The 18,871-nt window shown below is 37.7% G+C and overlaps 1 long non-coding RNA gene across 1 annotated transcript; it reads left to right on the top strand.

Moving 5' to 3' along the window:
- Positions 1 to 12,721: 12,721 nt before the first annotated feature.
- Positions 12,722 to 15,620, top strand: LOC308384888. The gene is made up of 4 exons (XR_013969417.1): positions 12,722 to 12,832; positions 12,902 to 12,966; positions 13,497 to 13,621; positions 14,317 to 15,620. It is a non-coding gene; the product is annotated as an uncharacterized lncRNA (long non-coding RNA).
- The last annotated feature ends 3,251 nt before the right edge of the window (positions 15,621 to 18,871 follow it).

Below are 18,871 nucleotides of genomic sequence, written 5' to 3'. Positions count from 1 at the left end.
CACAATGCAAACTGGTAATAGAGTTGTTTTGAATGGATCGTTAATATAACACCACTTGACAGCCCCACATGCGTGGCACTGTGTAAAAACTGATAAAAGCAGAGCCATTGTGGTAATGACACAATGAGAAAGTAAAAATTATGTGGGATGTTGTGAAATTGTGATGTGCTCATCATTAAGAAAGATTAATTTATATTTGCTGAGCTTTTAACTGGAATTACAGGTTCTGATCAAATCTAGTTAATGTTTACAAAGTGCTACATCAATCAACTATTCTTAAAATATTTAACCCACATAAAGTGAGTTAAAGAAGAAGCAACGATACTCGTGACTGCAGGATTGAGTGGTTTAACACAACAAGATAGAGAAGAGGAAAACTTTCCTGTGCACCAAAACAACACTGATCTCAGTCGATGATGTTCCAGATGTCTGAGGGTAAGGGGAGTGAGACTGCAGCATTACAAAAGCATCCTGTGAAAGTCTAGAACAAAGTTGTAGTTTATTTTGTGAATACAGCAAAGCAAAAACGTGCCCAGTGTCACTCTTCAAAACACCAGGAGGAAATATTTAACAAATTAACCAAGTCAAAAAAAGCAAGCTCTGCAGTTTGGAAAGGCCCAGAGCCAAAACATTTGTCACTAACTGAGAGAATCATCACACAGATGCTACAGGCAGGACCTTTCAAAATAAAGCTCCAAGTGGCAGCACTACCAGGTAATCCAAACTCAAAGAGATTCTAAGAGTCAGAACGGGTTCATTAAACATCGAAAGAGATTAAATAATTTTAATTATTTTCTATTAAATAAAGAATCAAAAAACCTGATAGTCTGTCATCATCAGTCCACCTGACAGGTGTCTGACTGCAGTTCCTGACCCAAGTGCCCATAAATAACAAGTAAGGAGAGAGAATGTGCTGGTTTCTCAGTGAAAAACTACATTTTTTCAGTAAAATAAATGAATAAAAGCCTCCACCAGGACCTTTGAGCGTGACGAAATATTTTATGGAAGAAAAGAATCTACACCAGGAGACCCCAGAGGAGCGGACACTGAGGAGTACACGCCCTTCACCTTCAGGGACTAGCTGCTACTGGCAACTGTTGTCCGGATTCAGTGATTCACCTGCTTATTACTAGGGGTGGGTTTTTATAATCAATTTATCAATTAAAATTGATTCTGGCTTGGATAACGTGAAATCGATTCATTAAAATCCTGAATCGATTTTTTAATATAAATTTATTTTGCCCGAAATGCCAGAATCTCACGTGAAACCTCACAAAATTTCAACAACCACCAAACAGCTAAGACAGTAAATGAGAGCAGAAACACGGATTCTGCACAAAGATGTAAACACACAGCGTGGAATCGTGTATCGAATCGATTCTTTCCACGTAGCACTCTATTCTTATTCTCATGTATATATCTCATGTATATCTCATGCACATATCTTTCTACGTAGCACTTTTAATTCTTATTCCTACTTTTATTTTTTCATGTCTATTTAAGTGCTATTTATGACACTATGTTTGCACTGAAGCACCGCAGCAATTTCCTAATGTTGTAAACCTGCTCAACATTTGGCAATAAACCCCTTTCTGATTCTGATTCTGATTCGGGACCTTGTGAATCGGAAACGAATCGATTCTAGAAATGAGTGACGATACCCAGCCCTAGTTATTACTCAGTTATTTGATTACAGGTGCTTCATACGGTCTTGTTAATGTTTTATTTGTTTACATGTTTAGATGTGTGTACGAAGCTGTTTGCATGACCTTTGGCCTCTGAGAAAAACATCTTTACAAAAACCGAGTCGCCGTTTGTATTCTTTTTTATTTTTTAATTTAATGCATGTTGATCATTTATTTATTTATTTTTACAAAAAAAAAAAACTCGTATTTAGTCAAGAGTTTTGTTTTTGGCGATCAGCTTTTCTCCTGTCTCCTCACCTGCTCTGCGCGCTGGTGGGAGGAGCTAAGTGGAGGTGACATACCATCAGAGAGGACCTAGCGCGATGCTAGCGTTAGCTTATCAGCATCAGTGAGTCTGTTTCCAGTAGCGGGGAGTAAACTCACCTTCGTTTCTCGGCTCCAGTTCCGTCTTTAAGTCAACGTCCGGTGGATGACAGTGTCGGTCCAGCTCAGCTCTGTCCACAGAACCGGACTTTGGAGGACTTTCTGGATCCATCTGCTAACCGAGCGCATAATCAAGTCCACTAAAATAAGCGCTGCCACTTCCGGGAAACATTTCAAAATGAAATGATAACAAGCAGACAGATTTACTTCCGATATGCTCCATCAAAATAATTTTTTTTATTTTGGAGTCAATCCCTTAGGTAAATTACTTTTACCTAAATGCAAAAGTCATATTTGCTCCACTCTAGTATCTACAGTCCTGTCCTATTACACTGCAGTGCTCCACTACCTGGTTTAGACACTCAGGTAGGTAAATCAGAATCCCTAAATGTTCCTCTGACACAATGAGATAGAGAGTCACACATTTCACCACTCTACCACACACAGAAACCATAATTCAAGTGAAAAATAATATGATTTTTGCAAATGTAATGAAACTTTTTTTGCGTTTGTTAGTGTCCAAGAATAATTCAGAGTGAACAATCAGAGATTTCAATCTAATCCACCCGTTTTAGGGCGAATTCTTTAGTTATCAAACATGAGGCAAAGGCTCGGGCGTTAAAGGAATTAAAGAACAAAGCATCTGTGACAAAGCAGATAAGATGAAAACCATCGAAACATTATTTATTAATTAATATTATTTCAGTGTCTTCATCACATAGAGGCAGCTCACCAATTCATTCAGCCCTTAAAGTAGCATTATTCAGTACACATACTAGAAAATCACATTGCTACTACACAGACCTGCACACAATGCAAACTGGTAATAGAGTTGTTTTGAATGGATCGTTAATATAACACCACTTGACAGCCCCACATGCGTGGCACTGTGTAAAAACTGATAAAAGCAGAGCCATTGCGGTAATGACACAATGAGAAAGTAAAAATTATGTGGGATGTTGTGAAATTGTGATGTGCTCATCATTAAGAAAGATTAATTTATATTTGCTGAGCTTTTAACTGGAATTACAGGTTCTGATAAAATCTAGTTAATGTTTACAAAGTGCTACATCAATCAACTATTCTTAAAATATTTAACCCACATAAAGTGAGTTAAAGAAGAAGCAACATTACTCGTGACTGCAGGATTGAGTGGTTTAACACAACAAGATAGAGAAGAGGAAAACTTTCCTGTGCACCAAAACAACACTGATCTCAGTCGATGATGTTCCAGATGTCTGAGGGTAAGGGGAGTGAGACTGCAGCATTACAAAAGCATCCTGTGAAAGTCTAGAACAAAGTTGTAGTTTATTTTGTGAATACAGCAAAGCAAAAACATGCCCAGTGTCACTCTTCAAAACACCAGGAGGAAATATTTAACAAATTAACCAAGTCAAAAAAAGCAAGCTCTGCAGTTTGGAAAGGCCCAGAGCCAAAACATTTGTCACTAACTGAGAGAATCATCACACAGATGCTACAGGCAGGACCTTTCAAAATAAAGCTCCAAGTGGCAGCACTACCAGGTAATCCAAACTCAAAGAGATTCTAAGAGTCAGAACGGGTTCATTAAACATCGAAAGAGATTAAATAATTTAAATTATTTTCTATTAAATAAAGAATCAAAAAACCTGATAGTCTGTCATCATCAGTCCACCTGACAGGTGTCTGACTGCAGTTCCTGACCCAAGCGCCCATAAATAACAAGTAAGGAGAGAGAATGTGCTGGTTTCTCAGTGAAAAACTACATTTTTTCAGTAAAATAAATGAATAAAAGCCTCCACCAGGACCTTTGAGCGTGACGAAATATTTTATGGAAGAAAAGAATCTACACCAGGAGACCCCAGAGGAGCGGACACTGAGGAGTACACGCCCTTCACCTTCAGCTACAGGGACTAGCTGCTACTGGCAACTGTTGTCCGGATTCAGTGATTCACCTGCTTATTACTAGGGGTGGGTTTTTATAATCAATTTATCAATTAAAATTGATTCTGGCTTGGATAACGTGAAATCGATTCATTAAAATCCTGAATCGATTTTTTAATATAAATTTATTTTGCCCGAAATGCCAGAATCTCAGGTGAAACCTCACAAAATTTCAACAACCACCAAACAGCTAAGACAGTAAATGAGAGCAGAAACACGGATTCTGCACAAAGATGTAAACACACAGCGCGGAATCGTGGATCAGATCGATTCTTTCCACGTAGCACTCTATTCTTATTCTCATGTATATATCTCATGTATATCTCATGCACATATCTTTCTACGTAGCACTTTTAATTCTTATTCCTACTTTTATTTTTTCATGTCTATTTAAGTGCTATTTATGACACTATGTTTGCACTGAAGCACCGCAGCAATTTCCTAATGTTGTAAACCTGCTCAACATTTGGCAATAAACCCCTTTCTGATTCTGATTCTGGACCTTGTGAATCGGAAACGAATCGATTCTAGAAATGAGTGACGATACCCAGCCCTAGTTATTACTCAGTTATTTGATTACAGGTGCTTCATACGGTCTTGTTAATGTTTTATTTGTTTACATGTTTAGATGCTGTTTGCATGACCTTTGGCCTCTGAGAAAAACATCTTTACAAAAACCGAGTCGCCGTTTGTATTCTTTTTTATTTTTTAATTTAATGCATGTTGATCATTTATTTATTTATTTTTACAAAAAAAAACTCGTCGTATTTAGTCAAGGGTTTGGTTTTTGGCGATCAGCTTTTCTCCTGTCTCCTCACCTGCTCTGCGCGCTGGTGGGAGGAGCTAAGTGGAGGTGACATACCATCAGAGAGGACCTAGCGCGATGCTAGCGTTAGCTTATCAGCATCAGTGACTCCGTTTCCAGTAACGGGGAGTAAACTCACCTTCGTTTCTCGGCTCCAGTTCCGTCTTTAAGTCAACGTCCGGTGGATGACAGTGTCGGTCCAGCTCAGCTCTGTCCACAGAACCGGACTTTGGAGGACTTTCTGGATCCATCTGCTAACCGAGCGCATAATCAAGTCCACTAAAATAAGCGCTGCCACTTCCGGGAAACATTTCAAAATGAAATGATAACAAGCAGACAGATTTACTTCCGATATGCTCCATCAAAATAAATTTTTTTATTTTGGAGTCAATCCCTTAGGTAAATTACTTTTACCTAAATGCAAAAGTCATATTTGCTCCACTCTAGTATCTACAGTCCTGTCCTATTACACTGCAGTGCTCCACTACCTGGTTTAGACACTCAGGTAGGTAAATTAGAGTCCCTAAATGTTCATCTGACACAATGAGATAGAGAGTCACACATTTCACCACTCTACCACACACAGAAACCATAATTCAAGTGAAAAATAATATGATTTTTGCAAATGTAATGAAACTTTTTTTGCGTTTGTTAGTGTCCAAGAATAATTCAGAGTGAATAATCAGAGATTTCAATCTAATCCACCCATTTTAGGGCGAAGTCTTTAGTTATCAAACATGAGGCAAAGGCTCGGGCGTTAAAGGAATTAAAGAACAAAGCATCTGTGACAAAGCAGATAAGATGAAAACCATCGAAACATTATTTATTAATTAATATTATTTCAGTGTCTTCATCACATAGAGGCAGCTCACCAATTCATTCAGCCCTTAAAGTAGCATTATTCAGTACACATACTAGAAAATCACATTGCTACTACACAGACCTGCACACAATGCAAACTGGTAATAGAGTTGTTTTGAATGGATCGTTAATATAACACCACTTGACAGCCCCACATGCGTGGCACTGTGTAAAAACTGATAAAAGCAGAGCCATTGTGGTAATGACACAATGAGAAAGTAAAAATTATGTGGGATGTTGTGAAATTGTGATGTGCTCATCATTAAGAAAGATTAATTTATATTTGCTGAGCTTTTAACTGGAATTACAGGTTCTGATCAAATCTAGTTAATGTTTACAAAGTGCTACATCAATCAACTATTCTTAAAATATTTAACCCACATAAAGTGAGTTAAAGAAGAAGCAACGATACTCGTGACTGCAGGATTGAGTGGTTTAACACAACAAGATAGAGAAGAGGAAAACTTTCCTGTGCACCAAAACAACACTGATCTCAGTCGATGATGTTCCAGATGTCTGAGGGTAAGGGGAGTGAGACTGCAGCATTACAAAAGCATCCTGTGAAAGTCTAGAACAAAGTTGTAGTTTATTTTGTGAATACAGCAAAGCAAAAACGTGCCCAGTGTCACTCTTCAAAACACCAGGAGGAAATATTTAACAAATTAACCAAGTCAAAAAAAGCAAGCTCTGCAGTTTGGAAAGGCCCAGAGCCAAAACATTTGTCACTAACTGAGAGAATCATCACACAGATGCTACAGGCAGGACCTTTCAAAATAAAGCTCCAAGTGGCAGCACTACCAGGTAATCCAAACTCAAAGAGATTCTAAGAGTCAGAACGGGTTCATTAAACATCGAAAGAGATTAAATAATTTTAATTATTTTCTATTAAATAAAGAATCAAAAAACCTGATAGTCTGTCATCATCAGTCCACCTGACAGGTGTCTGACTGCAGTTCCTGACCCAAGTGCCCATAAATAACAAGTAAGGAGAGAGAATGTGCTGGTTTCTCAGTGAAAAACTACATTTTTTCAGTAAAATAAATGAATAAAAGCCTCCACCAGGACCTTTGAGCGTGACGAAATATTTTATGGAAGAAAAGAATCTACACCAGGAGACCCCAGAGGAGCGGACACTGAGGAGTACACGCCCTTCACCTTCAGGGACTAGCTGCTACTGGCAACTGTTGTCCGGATTCAGTGATTCACCTGCTTATTACTAGGGGTGGGTTTTTATAATCAATTTATCAATTAAAATTGATTCTGGCTTGGATAACGTGAAATCGATTCATTAAAATCCTGAATCGATTTTTTAATATAAATTTATTTTGCCCGAAATGCCAGAATCTCACGTGAAACCTCACAAAATTTCAACAACCACCAAACAGCTAAGACAGTAAATGAGAGCAGAAACACGGATTCTGCACAAAGATGTAAACACACAGCGTGGAATCGTGTATCGAATCGATTCTTTCCACGTAGCACTCTATTCTTATTCTCATGTATATATCTCATGTATATCTCATGCACATATCTTTCTACGTAGCACTTTTAATTCTTATTCCTACTTTTATTTTTTCATGTCTATTTAAGTGCTATTTATGACACTATGTTTGCACTGAAGCACCGCAGCAATTTCCTAATGTTGTAAACCTGCTCAACATTTGGCAATAAACCCCTTTCTGATTCTGATTCTGATTCGGGACCTTGTGAATCGGAAACGAATCGATTCTAGAAATGAGTGACGATACCCAGCCCTAGTTATTACTCAGTTATTTGATTACAGGTGCTTCATACGGTCTTGTTAATGTTTTATTTGTTTACATGTTTAGATGTGTGTACGAAGCTGTTTGCATGACCTTTGGCCTCTGAGAAAAACATCTTTACAAAAACCGAGTCGCCGTTTGTATTCTTTTTTATTTTTTAATTTAATGCATGTTGATCATTTATTTATTTATTTTTACAAAAAAAAAAAACTCGTATTTAGTCAAGGGTTTTGTTTTTGGCGATCAGCTTTTCTCCTGTCTCCTCACCTGCTCTGCGCGCTGGTGGGAGGAGCTAAGTGGAGGTGACATACCATCAGAGAGGACCTAGCGCGATGCTAGCGTTAGCTTATCAGCATCAGTGAGTCTGTTTCCAGTAGCGGGGAGTAAACTCACCTTCGTTTCTCGGCTCCAGTTCCGTCTTTAAGTCAACGTCCGGTGGATGACAGTGTCGGTCCAGCTCAGCTCTGTCCACAGAACCGGACTTTGGAGGACTTTCTGGATCCATCTGCTAACCGAGCGCATAATCAAGTCCACTAAAATAAGCGCTGCCACTTCCGGGAAACATTTCAAAATGAAATGATAACAAGCAGACAGATTTACTTCCGATATGCTCCATCAAAATAATTTTTTTTATTTTGGAGTCAATCCCTTAGGTAAATTACTTTTACCTAAATGCAAAAGTCATATTTGCTCCACTCTAGTATCTACAGTCCTGTCCTATTACACTGCAGTGCTCCACTACCTGGTTTAGACACTCAGGTAGGTAAATCAGAATCCCTAAATGTTCCTCTGACACAATGAGATAGAGAGTCACACATTTCACCACTCTACCACACACAGAAACCATAATTCAAGTGAAAAATAATATGATTTTTGCAAATGTAATGAAACTTTTTTTGCGTTTGTTAGTGTCCAAGAATAATTCAGAGTGAACAATCAGAGATTTCAATCTAATCCACCCGTTTTAGGGCGAATTCTTTAGTTATCAAACATGAGGCAAAGGCTCGGGCGTTAAAGGAATTAAAGAACAAAGCATCTGTGACAAAGCAGATAAGATGAAAACCATCGAAACATTATTTATTAATTAATATTATTTCAGTGTCTTCATCACATAGAGGCAGCTCACCAATTCATTCAGCCCTTAAAGTAGCATTATTCAGTACACATACTAGAAAATCACATTGCTACTACACAGACCTGCACACAATGCAAACTGGTAATAGAGTTGTTTTGAATGGATCGTTAATATAACACCACTTGACAGCCCCACATGCGTGGCACTGTGTAAAAACTGATAAAAGCAGAGCCATTGCGGTAATGACACAATGAGAAAGTAAAAATTATGTGGGATGTTGTGAAATTGTGATGTGCTCATCATTAAGAAAGATTAATTTATATTTGCTGAGCTTTTAACTGGAATTACAGGTTCTGATAAAATCTAGTTAATGTTTACAAAGTGCTACATCAATCAACTATTCTTAAAATATTTAACCCACATAAAGTGAGTTAAAGAAGAAGCAACATTACTCGTGACTGCAGGATTGAGTGGTTTAACACAACAAGATAGAGAAGAGGAAAACTTTCCTGTGCACCAAAACAACACTGATCTCAGTCGATGATGTTCCAGATGTCTGAGGGTAAGGGGAGAGAGACTGCAGCATTACAAAAGCATCCTGTGAAAGTCTAGAACAAAGTTGTAGTTTATTTTGTGAATACAGCAAAGCAAAAACGTGCCCAGTGTCACTCTTCAAAACACCAGGAGGAAATATTTAACAAATTAACCAAGTCAAAAAAGCAAGCTCTGTGCAGTTTGGAAAGGCCCAGAGCCAAAACATTTGTCACTAACTGAGAGAATCATCACACAGATGCTACAGGCAGGACCTTTCAAAATAAAGCTCCAAGTGGCAGCACTACCAGTTAATCCAAACTCAAAGAGATTCTAAGAGTCAGAACAGGTTCATTAAACATCGAAAGAGATTAAATAATTTAAATTATTGTCTATTAAAAACAGGATCAGAAGACTTCCTGATAGTCTGTCATCATCAGTCCACCTGACAGGTGTCTGACTGCAGTTCCTGACCCAAGCGCCCATAAATGACAAGTTATTTATAATATTTTGTAGTAAAAAATAAATAAATAATTACCTTAAGATTGAAATCAGGTGTGTCCGGCTGTTTTTCTTCGAATGATCCTGAAATAAAAATAAGCCAAGGTTAGAAACATTGATGTTGATGAAGTAGTTATAGGCAGAGGCGGAGCCAGACATTTGAAACACCCGGGGCTTAGCCCTGAAGGGTAGTATGCATGTGGATTTTTTTTTCTTTTTTTTTTGGGGGGGGGGGGGGGGGGGGGGTGTAGAAATGACTGAAAGATTAATAGGCTCTGTTTTGAGTTTTGTTCAAAAAAGAATGACTTCATATAGGGAAAAGAAGATATCACATATGCAGGACACCTTAAACTAGTTTTTTAATTAAGCAGCAAGGCAGAACAAAGTCGGGGCTGTATCAAGACACAGGGACTAAACCCCAATTCAACCAGACCCAGGTGATCCGGAATTAAAACAGGACTACAACAGTTCAAAATCAGGACTACTGAGGACTTAACCAAGACAGAACCAGAATCAGAACTAGATGATAGTAGCACTAAAAATCATCATAGACCTGCACTACACTTATTTTTTTAATTCTACCAAAGTCCACTATTTAGATTCAGAAAAGTTTATATAATTATTTAGCCTTGTTGTGCAAACAAGCCTGCATAACTTAATAAATATAGAATTTGAAAAATAACAAACCTAAAAAGAAACACTAGGTACGAGATACATGAGGACCTATGATACGGTGATACTTTGGTAAACAATCATTTGACTAACATGTGTGTCTCACCTGCTCTTGTTCATCTCTGTTCTGTCCTCATTCTCCATCTCCCTCTCTCTCCCTCTCTGTTCCTCTCTCTCCCTCTTTGTGCTGACAATCATCAAATATACAGTTGAAACCAGATATTTACACTCTCTTCAGATAAAAACACTTTTTTTTAATTGTAACATCAATGTTTATTTTTTTAGATTGATAAATATAAAAACATATTTGTTAACTTTAAGAGTAAAGAGATAAACTCTGTATTTCTTAATTGTAAATGGCACCAAATTGTATTCAAAATTGAGCCACACTTATGGAGCTCCACAGTTCTTTTTCTTGTGTTTTGGTTGACATCTCTTGATTTTCCCATGTCACAGAAACAGGCTCTGTGTTTTGCCTTATATGCATCCACAGCTGTGCCACCAATTTACTCACATGGACTCTACGAACCTATCAGAAGCTTCTTCAGCTCAGAATGGAATCGTCTGGTTTTCTCATTAATTAACAATAAACTTAGTGTACATGTACTCCTAAATTTGATGAAAGTGATAAAAAAAAAATAGACAGCTAACTCTGTCTCTCTTTATTCTGACATTTAACTAATTCAAAAGATATTTCAATATTTATTTATCCAAAACAAAACAAGTTTACTCTAAATTGATGTTGTACAGTAAAAAAATGTTCTTGTGTTTTCCCTAAAGTGTATGTAAATATCTGGTTACAAATGTGAATATACTGCTGTGTATTGAAGTTCCTCTTGTTTTGCATAGAAATATACTGAACAACATACAAAGCATAATATATAAAATACTAGCAGAGGTTTTCTTTGAAAGAAGCTCCTTATGTCCATTCTTGTATATCAGTGCATTACTGAAACCGGTTTATTTAGCCGTGGAGGGAAACAACTGAATATATGAAATAAACACACATGTAAGCTGAGACTCTCTAAAGAAACAGCATTGTTGTTGTTCGGCTTTTCATTTCGCCATTTGTTGATTCACTTGAAGAGCGAGTAACGTAATATGGGTCAGGTGATCAGTTTGATATCAGTCTTTCGTGATTCACCGTCATATTTACATTATTTGTACAGTACGAATGATTTGCTTTGGTACCTGGTCAAACTTCAGTTCTCCTCTGTCTGCCTGGCTCCGTTTCAGCGCACTCGCAGGCAGGAGCTGCCCCGCCCCGCTTAGTGTCTGAGCTCGGATCATACCAATATTAGGGGGGATTTACGCACAGTCGTAAATTCCCACAGTGTGCACTATGTGCTTCGAATATTGTGTGTAGTTTTTTTGTTTTATACAGTGTCAGCCAGGCATCTAACTATGAAAAAATTACACTCCAAAAGACCCCGGGCTTCTGACAAAACAACCCGGGCTTAAGCCCAGTAAGCCACCCCCCGCTCCGCCACTGGTTATAGGTATATTCAAACTTTACCAGCCCTCGTCTCAGGGCACCTGCTTCTGCTGTGCCATAACAGTTCTTTTAAACTCTGTCTTGTCTTTTGGTGTTTTCTTTAATTTAATTGTATTAGCTCGCTTCGTGTTTTCTCTCCTGTCCTAGTTGTACAAAGAATGCAGTCAGACTATTTTATCATAATATTTAGGTATTTTATTTATATTTTTAAATATATTTAAATAGCACAGCAAAATGTAAATTGAGAATTTGCTTAAAATGCCCTTAAATGAAATGTTCATATCTTTTGTGACGCACTTTGGGCACCTCTGGTTTTAAATGTGCTCTACATATAAAGTTGTATTGCATTGTATCTTTAGTGATGTGGAGTGCGCACATTTTTCCCTTTTATAAGTGAGTAATTGACCCATGAAATAAAACCTGTCAGCACTGCAACATTAATGTACACATATATACATACATATTATATTTGTGCTAAGCTGTAGTACTGAGGTACATTCTTGATTTGTATGGTTATAATGACCCAATAACCCCCCTGTAACCGTGGTTACTCGGTCACCATCACCTGTGTCTCAGAGGCCTGATGTGACATCAAAGCAGCGTGCACGATTTCATGTGCACAAATACAGCGCGATGTATTTGGGGGACCTTTGGCTGTCTGGATAACTTAGTTATGAATTTATTTTTCAGGTGAAATGTGAGATGTTTGTGTGGCGAAGGTGTGAATATCTGACTCTAATTCAGGCATGTCCTGCTCTGCAGCAGCAGCAGAGAGCTCCTTCTCCGCCTCCTTTTTGTCATGCCTTGTGTCTTCTTCATTTTTCTTCTTAGAAACACTTTCATGCCCTTTTTTGGAGTGATTTATCTCACCCAGGTCACCCTGCTTCGCAACTCAGCTGCTGGAGCCCTGCTCATTTTTAAATGAAGTTTTTTGTTACTCCCACCGGATGGATACTGCCCTGTGATTGGCTCTTAAGATTAGGATATGTTGGTCAAACACTGACAGGAGTGTTTCAGATGTGACTGCCGGTGATGAACCGATACCTGAACAATCCTGTCCTGAAATAAATGTTGTTGTTTTTTCTGAGCAATTAAAAAAAAGGTTTAAAAACAGACAAACGGCTCACTTGACTGCAGGTAAGAGATACTTAAGACAGATGTATTTGATAAAAAACAGTGATTTTACATGGTTTTACTCTGGTTTAGGTGTCCAAACACTGTTCTCTACTAAAATTGATTCAGACATTTTTGGGGACACCAAAACAGCAAAGGTGAGTAGTGACCACATTAAAGTTTTATTCAAAAAAGTGTTAAATTCTATTTTAATATCTGAATTCTGACATTTTAAGAGTCTCACATCGAGCTTCAGCTGAGGAAAAGTGTCCATGCAAATCAGGGTCAGCTGATGTTAAATCGCTCAGTGGAAGATGTTTTGGTAACAGCCGGTTAAATGTATTTGTGCTCCACAGCAAAAAGCTCTGGGTTTGAATCAGCTGTTGGCTGAGTGAGGGGTTTGTGGAGGTCCTGAGGAAGAAAAGGCGATTTTAACCTTAAAGCTATATTTACATTTAAAAAGACCTCTTTTTCGTGAGAAGACAGCTTTCTTCTTTCACTTTTTAACAAATCTTAGCATTGATTACTAGTCCCTCTATACATTTTTTTTTCAAGTTTTTACTGTGTGGGTGATAAATGAACTACTGATGGTGTGTACAGAGTAGACCATGAGTGAAGAAAAGCTGCTGTGAGAAACAGCCTGTGTAGATGTCAATAACTCTGCTCTGTTATGAAACTCTGAGTGCAGATGGTTGGTCTCTGGTGGATCACAGTGACGATGGTCTTCTCTCTGTCTGCTGGAAAATTGGCTGAGATAGACTTAGACAAGCTCGCAGGACTTGCAAATCAGATAAGAACAAATATCAAATACGGGTAAGTCAGCATCCTCTAGTCTACAGTCTCTGAAACTAATTATTTTTTTTATCATTTGTTTTTATGGGCAGTCAGAGCTATGAAGGTGATGACATATGGTTACAAGCAGAGTTATTACAGTTAACTAAAAATAAAATAAACAACTAAAACTAGGTGTGGAAAAAACTAGCCATAAAACTAGCAATAAAAATTTAAAACTAGACTTTTTTAATAAAATTTGTTTGTTTTTTTCTTTCTTTCTTTTTTTCTTAAGAAGAAAATGAACAGACACGATTTTGTTTCTCCCACTGAAAACGTCCAGATGAACAGAATCAATTTTGGGGGATTTTCTTACCTGGATGATTGAACATATATCTCTATAACTTTTGTTGCTCTGATTATGATAATTATTCTCTGTCACTTCTTATTTCCTGCTGCTCTTTGTCTTTTCACTTTGCTTTCTCTGAAGGATTTCTATGTAAATAAATACAGATAGGATAACAGAGCAGTGTAGAGAGGACTACAGCTCCATTACCATCCATCTTGGCTTTGTTTCAGAGGACATGTTGATGACCTCGCCTTTCTTGACTGAAAATAATGATATTATCATGTTTTATGTTCTGAGCAACTGAATTAACTTTTTAGTTTTCCATGGTTATATTTTAACTTTGTGTCAATTCATTCATGTGGTTGTGTGTGTTTCTTTTTTGTGACAGGTACAGTATAAATACAATGTATGCCATGGCTGCAAGTATTCCGAAGAATCCAGACCAACTTTCTTATGACCTCACAAAGGTGATGCCAGACCCACAGACAAAATGGAAAGATGGCATCCTCAAGACTTCTAAACTTGTGGTAGCCACAAAGAAAGACGTAACCCCTAGGAAAGGAAATCCATATACTGAACATGCTGAGTGGCGTGTTCTGCAGAATCTACCGCTTTTCCAAATATCTGGTAATTTGTTGGTCTTCTTCTCTTATGCCTCTCCATGTTATGAAAGGTGTGCAAATCCAGATAGTAAATTAAGGATCACTAATGAGCTCAGCAGTCTCTTTAGTCAACCTGGGTGGGGTGCAAAGGCGTTTGTCTTTGACACTTTGTTTAGGCCTCATGGGGAGGACATTAATTCAAACAGGATAGATAAGGCCCTGACAAATATTAGAGCAGCCATTGGTCGCCATAACATATTTCGTTGTTACAGGCCTGATAATGTTAATTTCCGTTGCATCAAATGCTTCCGTACGGATCCGATTGACCCAAACTGTATCTCATAATGCCCCATCTCATTTATGCAACAAGGAACGTTTAAAAAAAAACAAGTGAATAAACAAATGTTTTAGAAGCTGAAGTTTCTACTCGCGCTCTACTTGTTCACTTTCTTTCTCTAACATGGACTTTACTGTCTGAGTGATGACTCAGCCATTTAAGGTCCAGCTAGGCTTATATTTATCTTTGCTAACTGATACAAACATAAATCGCTATTTTTATTCTCATTTTTAAAGTAATGCAGCTCAGTTTAGAGGGAATCGCCCCAAAACCTCTGACGATAATCGTGCTGAAACTGATTTGACTGTAACAAATTTATATCGAATGGCTCGAATCGAATCGAATTTTACTGCTTAAACAGGCAGAGCCATAAATCCCAGTGAACCTGGAGAGCACCATTTATGTGCTTTTTCACTCACTGTTCATGTTTATTTGACTCCCTGAGGATTCGAACAAGCAACTAGAAACTAATTACATACATAAGAATCACCTTCAACATTACACATGTAAACATTATCAAACATAATTTGTTTTGTTAACAGTAGATTATTTACTAAAAGTTAATCACCCATCAGTTTACCATTTATTAAGAATAATTGTTGTGAAGTGTTCCTTTTGAATGTATTTGTTGGTGCTTTTATTTTGAATGTTTTCAGCTTCACTTTGAGTGACACCTGGAACTGAACCTGTAACGTCCATGTTAACTGAAGAGAAAGTTGATAGAAAACTGCAGTCTGTATTTACATCGTTTTAATGGAGAATAGATGTTTTTACATCATTTGTGTCTTTAAAGCCTGATGAAATCTTCTCTGATTAAAGCTTTGCTCAGCAAACATTCACGTCTCAGTGTGTCAGTCATTTCAAACCAGCTTTAACCTTCACGGTGTCACTGAGCCTGTCTTTCTGCAGACTGCTCTTACAACAAGTATGATTAAAAATAATTTTTTAGTGTCTTATTGTTCTGTTATATTTCTAAAAACCACACATGTAGACAGATCGTTTTTAAGCATCCAGTACACAACAATGATAGTAAAACCACAGCGTTGCTTCATCGTCCTCCACTTCTCATTTATTTTCTGAACTAAAAATCTCCACCTGCAAATTCAGCTTCTTGATCAAACTTAAATGGTATGAAAATTCAAAATATGCAGCATCAGTAAAATCATAAAAGAAACATAAAATATATTTTAATTAACTAGTAAAGTGTTTTAGTTCATTGTGAAGATGCTGTAGTTGATTATTTGTATGTTCTTTGTCTATTTCACAAAATTTAATGTGAAATGAGGTTTTACTCTGATGGTTTTTGATGGTCAAATTAAAAGAATAAATATTTATTCGAGTCACTGTGGAGACTCTGAGGATCATATACATTAATTCACTAATATTAACATTAAACACTGATGTGTTAAACATTAAAGGATTGTTTACACTTTACAACTGTTTACAGCTGTGTGGCAGGCAGGCAGGAGTGGTGGACCCAAAATGCAGGACTCTTGGAGACGGGATTCAACCTCAAAATGCAGCTTTTACTGCTGGAAAAAACCTTCGATACCTCAAACTCACCAAAACAAAACTCAGAACATCGATACTACAGACTGAATTAGAACAGAGAAACTAAACAGGAACAGGAGACAAAACACACAGCATGTAGAAGGCACGACACAACAGAGAACAAAGGAAAACACAGGGCTTGTATACACAGGGAGTAATCAGAGAATGGGAAACAGGAGGGAGACACAGCTGGGTGAAATTAGGGCTATCGAGACAGGGGGGAAGTAAAACTGAACACACTGACATCAGACATGAACCTTCAAAGTAAAACAGGAAACAATCTACAACGACACAGACTTGACAGAGAGCGACAGACTTGACAGAAAATATAACCCGTAACAAAAAAATCAAACCAGCACAACTCAAGAATCAGAACATAAATCCTAATCTAGAAAAACACCAAAGCATAAGAAACACAAAAAGCTCGGTCAAAATGACTCAGAACCGTGACAGTCATGAGGGGAATTTAAGATATGCAGCAAAGAAACCTTGCATCACATTATTTTCACAACTGATTAATATTGTGTTTTCTTTTGTTTTACCTCATTGAATTTCTTTAAATATATAACTAGGTGACAAATGAGAGGACAAAGACAAACCTCTGACTCCTTCAGTGAGGCGATAGGATGGCTCTGCTTTATTGTTGAAACAGGCTCGGCTTGTGTTACAGGTGCCAGGTTGCAGCACTGATGGAGTCATGAAAACAAAATGATTAGACATGTTGTGGTGTGCTGTTGTTGAATACTGCATCATTATAAAGGAGGAGCGTGGCGCGTGTGCCTCTGACTGCTACTGTCAGGCCAAAGCTTTAGTGAAATAAAGAGTCTGGATTACTTTGGATTCTTCAGATGATTAAACTGCTCGCTGATAAATTTCTGCGTTCTTCTGAGCAGCTCACAGCGCCTACATGCCTGTGTATGTATAAAACACTGTAATTGGTTACAGTTTATTCTGCCACAGGATTGTTTGTATCTGCTGAAAAGCCTCTTGGTTTGTAGCTGAGCCACCCGGGGAAGAGGAAGTGCAGCCTGTGGTTTAAGCCTGCCTGAGGTCGTCCATTTAGCAAATGTCTTATCAGCACGCAGCAGAGAGTTCACAAGAAACATAGAGGAAGAAAAAACACTGTGGAAATTCCACTTTGTACACTTCCTCTTTGTGCATGACACAATTTTTATATTATCCGCCTGTAGTGGAATAATCGCAATAATCATCATTGCTACATGTAAGTACACATGACACAGCATGAAAACAGATCAGATGTAGAGTCACTGTGGTAACGAGACAAGAAAAAAAAGAAACCTGACACCCTGAAGTACAGCTGCCTTTAAGAGCAGACATTTCAACACTTGCTCCTTGTTCTTAGACATTTTTAGGTTTCATATCTTGAAACATCAAAATCTGTCCTTGAATATCGACAGATATTGAAATTTGTATAAACAACCACAATCTATTTTCCCTCTTCCTTTTGTTGCAATAAAACAAACCCAAACAGCAATAATAATAATAATAATAATAATATCTCCTGCTCACGTGTAAACTCAGGCACGACTTCTCTTATAATCTCCAATAAACATAATAAAGTTGGTGGCTTTAAAGAAACCAAAGGAAGGATTCTTAAATGTATGAGAGGAGATTTCCAGACAAAAATACAAAATAAAAACAGACTGATGAAGATGTTGTGACCAAGGTGCTTTGAGAGCCACAAAAATGTTGTTAAATGAACAATAAAAAAGACACACACTAGTAGCAGCTTTGAATACCAGAATTAAATGTAATTAAAACATCATGTTAAACAAAGCGGGACGTGTGGTCACGTGAACGAGCAAAGATGCCTCGTCTGGGAGAACAAGCACGTCCTCACACATGTATGCGCAAAAAACAAGCCAGTCTATTACTACTTACATTTAAAAAGAGTAACGACTGAGGGCATCAAAAATATTATGAAAGGTTGTTTATTCCATACAGTCCAGCCGAGATAACCACGGTCACTCTTAGAGAGACGCCGAGCAGACGCCACACAGACAGGGCCGAGCCAGCTTCCTGTGAGGAGACACTGCACCAGTGTAACGCACACGGTACAGACAATAATGACAAAATTAATATAATTATTAGATGACTCACTCGTGTTTGAAATCAATTAATGCAGCTTTAAATGTTCCATAACAGCAGAAAAGAAAACGACTTAGAAAGGTTGGTGGTGATGCAGCACGTCTGTTTACATGCAGTCATCAAAGAGAAGGAGTAAAATGATCCGGTCATCAAACAAAGGTTGTTTTCACCAAATAATTTATTAATCCATCATTTCGTTACATGTTGGAGGACAATACTGATGTACTGTAGTTTAATACATTATTAGTACCACTCAGGATTTACACGTCATTTTCTGTTATCACTGTTCAACAATCAGCTGGTCAGTCAGAGGACACCAAGGAAGTTTCATGTATGAAAATAAC

Source organism: Rhamphochromis sp. 'chilingali' (genome assembly GCF_963969265.1).
Source record: "Rhamphochromis sp. 'chilingali' genome assembly, chromosome: 17".
NCBI lineage: Eukaryota > Metazoa > Chordata > Actinopteri > Cichliformes > Cichlidae > Rhamphochromis > Rhamphochromis sp. 'chilingali'.
Note: the sequence above shows the minus strand (reverse complement) of the source record. Positions and strands in the feature narration are given on the sequence as shown.